The sequence below is a fragment of the Eleutherodactylus coqui genome, chromosome 10 (genome assembly GCF_035609145.1).
Source record: "Eleutherodactylus coqui strain aEleCoq1 chromosome 10, aEleCoq1.hap1, whole genome shotgun sequence".
Lineage (NCBI taxonomy): Eukaryota > Metazoa > Chordata > Amphibia > Anura > Eleutherodactylidae > Eleutherodactylus > Eleutherodactylus coqui.
In genome coordinates this window covers 73,821,510-73,832,810 of record NC_089846.1, presented here as the reverse complement: position 1 = coordinate 73,832,810, position 11,301 = coordinate 73,821,510, and the positions used below count along the sequence as shown (strand labels likewise).

Below are 11,301 nucleotides of genomic sequence, written 5' to 3'. Positions count from 1 at the left end.
ATCATATTCTGCATTTTTGCGTAAAATTTTTGCGCACACGAAAATATACGTGACATGGTCTATTTATGTGCGCACTTACGCACCTAAGACTCCTTAGGAGTCTATAAGGCCTCATGTCCACGGGCAAAAGAAGAATTAAAATCCGCAGCGGATTTTAACTCTTCTCCTGCCAGCGGATCCGCATCCCATAGGGATGCATTGACCACCCGCGGGTAGATAAATACCCGCGGATGGTCAATAAAAGTGATTTTTAAAAAAAATGGAGCATGAAAAAATCTGGACCATGCTCCATTTTCGTGCGGGTCTCCCGCGGGCTTCTATTGAAGCCTATGGAAGCCGTCCGGATCGACGGGAGACCAAAATCAGAATTTACTCACCTGCTCCAGATCTTCCCTTCGCCGCGGCTTCATCTTCTCTCCGTCGCGGCCGGATCTTTTTTCTTTGGGCCGGCGAATGCGCGGGGCACGCAACCGACGTGCCCTGCGCATCCGCCAGGCCGAAGAAAGAAGATCCGGCCGCGACGGAAGGAAGATGAAGCCGCGGCGAAGGGAAGATCCAGAGCGGGCGAGAGGTGAGTTAATTCTTATTTTTATGCCTCATGTCCGCGGGGCAGGAGGGACCCGCTACGGATTTAGTGGGCCTGATACGTGCGTGCGTGTATACGTGCGTGCATGCGTGCGTGCATGTGTGCGTGTATACGTGCATGCATGCATGCCTGTATGTATGTCTAATTCTTCTGTCCAGGTTGGGGGAGTAGTGGTCATTGTAAGTGGGTTGAGCGGATCTAGGAATCAGTAATACTGGTGGGATGTGACTGTTAACCTGCTGATTTCTCGCCATTTCCTGCAGATCTGACGTCCTTGAGAACGGGAAGGCTGGCAGACAGTGAAGAGACCCTCGACGTTCATAAAAAGAAGGGTTTCAAGATTGCTGAACTTTTTTTTCCCAGTGACTCCCTTATTTTAGATACGCTTTTTTAAAAAAAGAATTATGACGGAGGATCCTGAAAAACTGCGCAATATTTTACTGCGATGCAGTAAACAGTAAAGACCCATGAACACAGCGGCCTTTTGTCTATATCACGGAATGAACCTTGGTGTAACATCCACACTAGCAATAAATTAGAAAATCTGAATTGGGTGGAGTCTGTCTGGTTTTCACTATACGTTGCAGTTGGCGGTGTGCCCTGTCCTGCTCCTGATGCAGTTGGCGGTGTGCCCTGTCCTGCTCCTGATGCAGTTGGCGGTGTGCCCTGTCCTGCTCCTGATGCAGTTGGCGGTGTGCCCTGTCCTGCTCCTGATGCAGTTGGCGGTGTGCCCTGTCCTGCTCCTGATGCAGTTGGCGGTGTCTGTTATGTGGCATGTGTATGACTCCTGTTCTGTGGCTCCTCGGATCTGCTAGGGCCCAGTTTTTAAGATCGCTGGGCCGTCCTCTTACTGGGCTGATGTCCCCGCTTAGGTAGGGCCACTGTCATCCTCCCTGTAGCACAGGCTTGGTTGCCTGGATTCTGTGTGACTCTCCTGTGTTCCCTGTGTGCGTGTATACTACTAGACTACCACTCCTTTAGTCACGATCGTGTGGGCCCTCTGCTTTATCTGCTCACACGATTGTAACAGTCTGTTCAGAAAGCCACTGACTACTCCTTTCTTTTTGGGCCCAGTGGTGCATACAGACATAACATTAGGGCCACAATGTGTATACTTCTGAACACGAGACAAAACAGGGGTATCTATTTCGGAGGTTCAATCCTCCTTTTGATGTGCAATATAGAAAAAAAAAGGTCTTGAAAAGGATATGTTTTCTAAAAATTAAATATTATTTGGTCTCCTAAATTGCATTAATTCCTAAAAATAAATGTGGGGTCAAAATACTCCTGACCCTCTCAGCGAATACATTAAGGGGTGCAGTTTTTAAAATGTGGTAATTTGTAAGGGTATCTATCATTATGACTAAGGATGAGCGAGTATACTCGCTAAGGCACTACTCGTTCGAGTAATGTGCCTTAGACGAGTATCTCCCTGCTCGTCCTTAAAGATTCGGTGGCCGGGGAGAGCGGGGAGGAACGGAGGAGAGATCTCTCTCTATCTCCCCCGCGACTCGCCTGTCAGCCACAGCAGTCCCCGAATCTTTATGGACGAGCAGGGAGATACTCGTCTAAGGCACATTACTCGAACGAGTAGTGCCTTAGCGAGTATACTCGCTCATCCTTAATTATGACACCTAGCAGCCTTTGCAAACTTGGATTGGTGTAGGAAAACTAAGTGTTCCTCTAAATTCTGAAAAGTAATGTTAAATTTGTACGTCTCCTAAATGGAAAAAATAAATTTACAAAAGTTTTAAACCGTGCATCCAGAATAAAGTGAACAGATGGAAATCTATATGTGAGCAAAAATTTGTACAGTATGTTTGCACTTATTTTATATATGACATTTGACAATGTGAAAAAATGAAAATTCAAAATTGTGCAAAGTAGCAATTTTAATAAATATACACAACGTTTAACAGTCCTTTTTTACTACCTAACAGAAGTACAACAAGGGGAAGAAAAAAATGTCAGTCACTTGGATATGCAAAACCTTTACGGACTTATGATATGTCAAGTGACACATGTAAAGTTCCAAATTTTCGGTCTGTCACTAAGGCGCAAACAGGCTTGTTCTCTAAGGGGATAAATAGCTTAGTGTATAAACTGTGAACCGACTAACGAGGGACAGTGAGCAGCATCACATGCAACCTGACAATCTTCATCGTACTGCTCCATCAGATCCTGATGATGTATTTCCATAGCAGGTGATGGGCCATTTCCAGCTTTTAAGCGTCCTCCTGAGCCAACATCTGGGAACTTCTGGCTCTCTGGTGATTCAACTCTGTGGTTGCGAGCACCGGAAACGGTTACACCAGTGCAGTATTCTGACCAAAAGGTATCAGCTGACCTATAACAAGGAAGAAAAAAAAATTAACCCTGCCTGCAATTGGCTTAATTCCGTGGGTTTTCATAGTTATTGCACTGTCCCTGCTTTTCTTCACTCCTACGTTAATAGATAAAGATATCTTATTTGGACAATTGGTATGTTTCTCCGAAGGTTTGTTCAGTTAGTGCAGATTAGGTGCAGTATTGTGATGGAACCTGTACGTTTGCTAAAAAAAGGAATTAAATACTCAAATGTAATGTCTTTTTCGGCCAATAAGACGAATTTAACACAGCAAGTGTGTGTGTGTGTGTGAGAGAGAGGGGGTGGCTGAGTAAGTGGGTGAGCATACATGCATGTATACATACATACATACATACAGGCACGCACGTACGCATACAGGCACGCATGTACGCATACAGGCACGCACGCATGTACGCATACATGCACGTACGCAGGCAGGCAGGCAGGCATGTACGCAGGCATGCACGGAAGCGCAGGCAGGCAGGCATGCACGCAGGCAGGCAGGCATGCACGTACGCACGCAGGCAGGCAGGCATGCACGTACGCATACAGGCAGGCATGCACGTACGCATACAGGCAGGCATGCACGTACGCATACAGGCAGGCATGCATACAGGCACGCACGCATGTACGCATACAGGCACGCACGCATGTACGCATACAGGCACGCACGCATGTACGCATACAGGCACGCACGCATGCACGCATACAGGCACGCACGCATGCACGCATACAGGCACGCACGCATGCACGCATACAGGCACGCACGCATGCACGCATACAGGCACGCGTGCACGCATACAGGCACGCGTGCATGTGCGCATACAGGCACGCGTGCATGTGCGCATACAGGCACGCGTGCATGTGCGCATACAGGCACGCGTGCATGTACGCATACAGGCACGCGTGCATGTACGCATACAGGCACGCGTGCATGCACGCATACAGGCACGCACGCATGCACGCATACAGGCACGCACGCATGCATACAGGCACGCGTGCATGTACGCATACAGGCACGCGTGCATGTACGCATACAGGCACGCATGCATGTACACATACAGGCATGCATGTACATATGAGCAGATGCAAGCAATGAAAAATTTGGCAGATGCAGCAGCTTACCTCGCCGAGTGACGTCAGGTGGTGTCCTAGCGAAGCGAAATTCCTCTCCAGAAGAGTCGTCCTCTCCAAAAGGCGGGGGGCAAATGTGAGATCAGCACCTAAAACGCCAATCTCCGGTTCCGTACGTTGTACAAAACGCAGCCAAATGTCAGGTTCCTCTCCACACGAGTCGTCCTGTGGAAAACTGAGAGCATATCACCACATGCAAGCAAAAACCAGCAAATATGCACATATCAGGTGATGCAGGAGAAAACCGGCAAATATGCGCCAAATATGCGCATATCAGCAGATGCAAGCGAAAACCTGCAAATATGCGCCAAATATGCACATGTCAGCAGATGCAAGCGAAAACCTGCAAATATGCGCCAAATATGCACATATGAACAGATGCACGCGATGAAAATTTGGGCAGATGCAGCTGCTTACCTCGCTGAGTGATGTCAGATGGTGTCCGAGCGAAGCGAAATTCTTCTCGAAACGCGTCCAAACGTCAGGATCCTCTCCACACGTAATTTTGCAATAAGGCGCACAAATCTCGGGTGGCGCGTCTCCACCCGAGCGCACAAATCTGCAAAAAAAGACAGGTTGCGTCAGGTGGCGTCGCGCAAATCTCAGGTGACGTACTCACCACACGTAGCGCACAAATCTCGGGTGGCGTCTCCACACGTAGCGCACAAATCTCGGGTGGCGTCTTTACACGTAGCGCACAAATCTGCAAAAAAAGTCAGGTCGCGTCAGATAGCGTCGCGCAAATCTACGGTGGGTACTCACCACACGTAGCACACAGCGCATTAATCTCAGGTGATCGCGTCTCCACACGTAGCGCACGGCACATTAATCTCAGGTGATCGCGTCTCCACACGTAGCGCACGGCACATTAATCTCAGGTGATCGCGTCTCCACACGTAGCGCACGGCGCATTAATCTCAGGTGATCGCGTCTCCACACGTAGCACACGGCGCATTAATCTCAGGTGATCGCGTCTCCACACGTAGCGCACGGCGCATTAATCTCAGGTGATAGCGTCTCCACATGTAGCGCACAGCGCATTAATCTCAGGTGATCGCATCTCCACACGTAGCGCACAAATCTCAGGTGACCCCGTCTCCACACGTAGCAGCGCACAGCGCACAAATCTCAGGTAACCGCATCTCCACACGTAGCGCACAGCGCACAAATCTCAGGTGACACCGTCTCCACACGTAGCAGCGCACAGCGCACAAATCTCAGGTGACCGCGTCTCCACACGTAGCGCACAGCGCACAAATCTCAGGTGACCGCGTCTCCACACGTAGCGCACAGCGCACAAATCTCAGGTGGGTACTCACCACACGTAGAGCACAAATCTTACTCTCCCATCTTGTAAATTGGGGAAAAGGCTCCAACCATCAGCTTGCTTCCTCCGTAGATCAATACTGTTCAAAATCCGCGGGCAAATGCAAGGCTCGGTGACGTCACAGCCCACGTGACGCGCGGGCACAGCTCATCGTGCACGGCAATGCGCGGGCACGCCGCTGAGTCACGTGATGTCGATTCCAGCCAGCTGATTGGCTGAATCGGCCGCGCTGTAGAACTGTGGCAGAATGTGTTAATATGCCTCCCGTAGTGAAAGAACTTATTTCACTTTGCCCATATATCGGGGAAGCAGAAGGCAGGAAGGGTTAAAAACCCCTCCTGCTTTCTGCTCCAGGTTATCAGCTGTCACTAACAGCTGATAACCGGTTCCTGCCTCTGATTGATTGCAGAGCAGGAGACTTAGAGCACTATTTTTACTATCGGTGGTCCTCTAAGCCCAGGACCAGCCGCCGTATATATACAGTGGCTGGTCCTAAATGGGTTAAGTCACGCAGTCACGGGCGTGTCTTCACATACGCTTGTCTGCAGGAGTCCTAAGCCTAGGGTCACACGGGGCGGATTGCCGTCGGAAATCTCGCGGTTTGGCCGCAGCAAAAACCGCGAGATCTCCGCCGGCAGAGCCGCCGCGGTTTAAGCCGCGGCGGCTTTGAAGCGGTCCGGCCGCTTGCTCTTCCGTTGCGGCCGGCGCTCCCATAGAGGAGAGCGCGGCCGCAGCGGAATGAAAAAAAGAATGAGCATGCTGCTTCTTTTGAAACCGCGGCTGCGGCCGCCGCAGCCGCGGTTTCAACCGGATTTACCGCAGCGGATTAGCCGTCCCGTGTGGACGAGATTTCTGAGAAACCTCGTCCACATGGCTGGCTAATCCCGGGCTTAGCGGCCGCGGGCGGTAGTATACGGAGCGTGTAAACACGCGCGTAATATGCAGCTAATGTAAATCTATCTATCTAGTCACATTTTTTGGGCTGCTTTTTTGTTTTTAAACACATGACCTATTTTTTGTGTATTTGTATTATTTTCTATGGGACCAATCCAGTATAAAATGAAAGTCCGTCCAGTCTACAATTAGCCGGGCAGTTTTGGTTGCAGAATCTTCCAGAGGACCGCACAGTCTGCTGAGTCCGGGGGTCTTTACAAAATTGCATTGAAGCATTTGCTGCGACCTCCTTGGTCCGTTATATTTTGTAACGGGGCTGAGCGATACTTCTGTGATTATTCCCGTACTATCAGCCGCCGCTGAGAGGGAGCTGCAATCATTTACCTCACAGACATGACAGTCCCTGCAGCCCGATGACTACACCTGCCTGGTAACTGCTGACGCTCCTGTCAGCTGACTTCCCATTGGCTGCTGTCAGACTCCTGGCATAGAAGAGGGACTTTCCTGCACCCGTCGCTCTTGCCGGCAGTAGCATCAGTTCAGGGTCCATCTCTCTGCTCTGTTTTTGAAAGAGAGAAATCGAAATAAATGGAAAAGAACAAAGACATTTTTTCCCCATTGATTTTACAGGGGTTTCAAAGAAAAGGAAAACAAACGGAAAAGCTTCATTTTACTTCAGTTCCGTTAGGTTTCCGTTTTTTTTCGACAGGAAAATAGCGCAGTCTGCAGTGTTTTCTCCTAATAGAATGGAGACGATGCAGGTGCTTCCTGTTTTTTTGAAACCTTATTGAAATCAAAGGGTAGAAAAATGTTTCCCTTTTTTCTGTTTTATTTCAGTTTCTCTCCTTCAAAAATACCCCGAACTGACCCTAACAAAGGTGTGAGAGCGGCCTCAAAGCTGACCCTAACACAGGTGAGAGCAGCCTCAAAACTGACCCTAACATAGGTGTGAGAGCGGCCTCAAAACTGATCCTAACGTAGGTGAGGGCGGCCTCAAAACTGACCCTAAAGTAGGTGTGAGAGCGGCCTCAAAACTGACCCTAAAGGCCCATTTACACATATCAATTATATCGCTCAAAATGCGTACTAACTAACAAAGTTGAGTCCTTCAGTGTAAATGCAAAAAAATCGCTCACTTATCGTTAAGTGTTTGTTCAGCTAACTTTTCAGTAAGCTTCAAAATCCTTGTTATCTCACCGGCTTCTCTGACTGACACAGGTGTGAGAGCGGCCTCAACTGAACTGACACTTAGGCCGCCTGCAGACGAGCGGAAATCCCGCCGCGGGATTTCCGCCGCTGAAAGTCTGCATAGGAGTGCATTACAATACGCACTCCTATGCAGACGGCCGCGGTTTGGCCGCGCGAAATCTCGCGCGGCAAACAAACCGCGGCATGTTCTAATTTTGTGCGGAGCACGCACTCACCTGGCCGCCGGCTCCGGTCTGCGCATGCGCCGGCTGCGCGGCAGCCGGCACATCAAAGAGCCGGGGCCGCCAGGCGCGGGTGAGTACGCGCTCGCCCCTGCAGGCTCTGGGGTCGGATCGCGCGGCGAGATTTCTCGCTGCCGGATCCGACCCGCTCGTCTGCAGGCGGCCTAATGCAGGTGTGAGAGCGGCTTCACCTGAATTGGCACTGACGCAGGTGAGGGAACGGCCTCCCCTGTACTGAACCTGACGCAGGTGAGAGAACGGCCTCAGCTGAACTGACCCTGATGCAGGTGTGAGAGTGCCCTCACCTGAACTGACCCTGACGCACATGTTACAGTGGCCTCACTTGAACTGACCCTGACGCAGGTCTGAGAGCGGCCTTATAGTAACAATGATCCAGTTTATGGCTGCCACGTCTCACATTGAGTTATGGTGCTGTCGGGGAAAGTGACGGAGAGACAGGGGATGTACTCCAAGGGATATGCTCCTGCGATCCAGCGCTGTTGCCCGTAGACTTGTATAGGAGAATGTGCACTCAGAACTCTAAATAGAGTCAAAATTTCCAGCGTCGAACAATCTTCGAATTGCGACAGCGCTGGATCGCGGGAGTAAGGGTGGACACCCACTTGTGATTTTTTTCCCTGCGATGTGATAGCAATGATTATGAAACCAATGATTTTCAATGGTTTCATACTCATTTGCGATGTTTCAGTAGAGCTTTGCATCGCAGAGAAGAAATCTTCGATATCGCTCAGTGTTTTCAATGGGGCCAAGGGCAGCAGCACTAGCCCTATTGAAAACATAGGGAGTATATAGCAGACTTCTGCCACAGCTGTGACCGCAGGGATGAAGGAATCCTCTGCCACAGCTGTCACATCTGTGGCAGAAGTCTAGGATGCTACCCAATTGCTTTTTAATGGGTCGGCGCTGCTGCTGCCACCCCCTTTGAAAGCAGTGGTTTTAAAGCAACCCCCGCAGCATGATTTTCGGGGAAGGGCTTGAAATTTAAGCCCTTCCCTGAAAATTATCCCTAGCTGGTGAAAAAAACTAAAAAATTCTTTACTCATCTCTCCGCTGCTCAGGCGCGTCCTCCGGCTGGCTCCCCTTCACTGCTGTCCAGCACTTTCCGCAGGTGGAGATTTAAGAATCCCCACCTCCTGAAAGGGCTGTGCTGATTGGCTGAGCGCTCAGCCAATTACAGGCAGTGCTTAGCTATTCATTGATGAATGTGGCAGGGCTTAGCTATTCATCAACAGCTGTGGCAGAAGTCCGCAATATACTCCCTATGCTTTCAATGGGGCTAGCGTTGCTGCTACTGCTGGCCCCATTGACAGCATTTGCGATATAGCAGCATTTGTTTTGCGCTGCGATGCGAGTGTTTTCACTCGCTCTCGCAGCACAAGAAAAAAAAAATGCTAGTGGGTCTCCACCTTAAAGTGTACATCCCCGGCTCTCCGTCACCTTCCCTGACAGCACCATAACTTAGTCTGTGTGGGGGACGTTAACGGGTTCCCTTCAATGCTGTCAGTGCTGGTTAGTCACAGCTCGGATGTTTCTACTTGTGCTTGTCTCCTGCATGTGTCAGTGCTACACAAAACGTTGTAATACCCTGCTTCCCCGAAAATAAGGCCTACCCTGAAAATAAGCCCTATCCTAATTTTTTTCGGGGAGCCTTAATATATAAGCCCCACCCTGAAAATAAGCACTAACTGCATTACATAGAATTTTAAAAAAAAGGCATACTTACCTAGCAGGCTCGGTCCAGGTCCTCCTGCTTCTCTCCGGAGCTCCGTTGTGCATCCTGCAGTCCTTGGCCACCCACAGAAGATCACTTCCTGGTTACGGGAATCATAAATCCCACCTCCAGGAAGCGATGATTCTGATTTGGTCTCAAGCACTGCTCAGCCAATCAATGCAGTGCTAGATGAACCAATACGATGGCTTTGATTTGGTTCATCAAGCGCTGCATTAATTAACTGAGCAGCAGTCGAAGAACCATCACCTTGTGGAGTTAGAATTTATGAATTGGCAAATCAATGCCGTGGCTGAGCGCGTTGGGAGCTCCGTTGAGAGCAGTGGGAGGGACCTGGACTGAACTTGCTAGGTAAGTATTATAAGACATCCCCCCCCCCCCCAAATAGGACCTAGCGCCTCTTTTGGTGCAAAAATCAATATAAGACAGGGTCTTATTTTCAGGGAAACATTGTACCACATGTTGTAAATATACTTTAATGTAGCAGAATATGTTTCTTTGGATCTTTTAACTATCAATATTGCTAAAATGACAGGCTCCATTATATGCAGAGTTCACCTGCAGGGGGCGCCAACAACAGCACACGTATCTAGTTTTGTTCTTGTGGTTTGTTTTTTTACTGCAATTATGAGAATATGCTGAGGCTAACTTTATATGGGTGCTGTGAATCACAGGCCGATATCGCACTCGCCAACATGCAATTTCCCCACGGATGCAAGGCATTTTTATGTCAAACCACCTCACATCACTTCAAGGAAGTAGCGGTCCATTGCAGAGTGTCTCCCATTATTTTCAATGGGGAAACCACTAGAGATGAGCGAGCACCAAAATGCTCGGGTGCTCGTTACTCGGGACGAAATTATCGCGATGCTCGAGGGTTCGTTTCGAGTAACGAACCCCATTGAAGTCAATGGGCGACCCGAGCATTTTTGTATTTCGCCGATGCTCGCTAAGGTTTTCATGTGTGAAAATCTGGGCAATTCAAGAAAGTGATGGGAACGACACAGCAATGGACAGGGCAGGCGAGGGGCTACATGTTGGGCTGCATCTCAAGTTCACAGGTCCCACTATTAAGCCACAATAGCGGCAAGAGTGGGCCCCCCCCCCTCCCAAAAACTTTTACTTCTGAAAAGCCCTCATTAGCAATGCATACCTTAGCTAAGCACCACACTACCTCCAACAAAGCACAATCACTGCCTGCATGACACTCCACTGCCACTTCTCCTGGCTTACATGCTGCCCAACCGCCCCCCCTCCCCCCCCCCCAGCGCACACCAAAGTGTCCCTGCGCAGCCTTCAGCTGCCCTCATGCCACGCCACACTCATGTCTATTTAGAAGTGCGTCTGCCATGAGGAGGAACCGCAGGCACACACTGCAGAGGGTTGGCACGGCTAGGCAGCGACCCTCTTTAAAAGGGGCGGGGCGATAGCCCACAATGCTGTACAGAAGCAATGAGAAATAGAATCCTGTGCCACCGCCATCAGGAGCTGCACACATGGGCATAGCAATGGGGAAGCTATGTGCCACACACTATTCATTCTGTCAAGGTGTCTGCATGCCCCAGTCAGACTGCGGTTTTTAATTCATAGACACAGGCAGGTACAACTCCCTATTGTGAAGTCCCTGTGGACCGACAGCATGGGTGGCTCCCTGGAACCCACCGGCGGTACATAAAAATATCCCATTGCAGTGCCCATCACAGCTGAGGTAGTAATGTCATGTTTAATGCAGGTGGGCTTCGGACCACACTGCATGCCCCAGTCAGACTGGGGTTCTTTACAAGTGGAAACAGATGCATTTATAATTCCCTGTGGACCCACAGCATGGGTGGG

General features: G+C 49.9%; 1 long non-coding RNA gene across 1 annotated transcript; it reads right to left on the bottom strand.

Moving 5' to 3' along the window:
• Nucleotides 1–2,504: 2,504 nt before the first annotated feature.
• LOC136580596 (uncharacterized) lies at nt 2,505–5,579 on the bottom strand. The gene is made up of 4 exons (XR_010786982.1): nt 5,387–5,579; nt 4,485–4,592; nt 4,059–4,232; nt 2,505–2,933 (listed from the first exon to the last, which is right to left on the bottom strand). It is a non-coding gene; the product is annotated as an uncharacterized lncRNA (long non-coding RNA).
• Between the last annotated feature and the right edge of the window lie 5,722 nt (nt 5,580–11,301).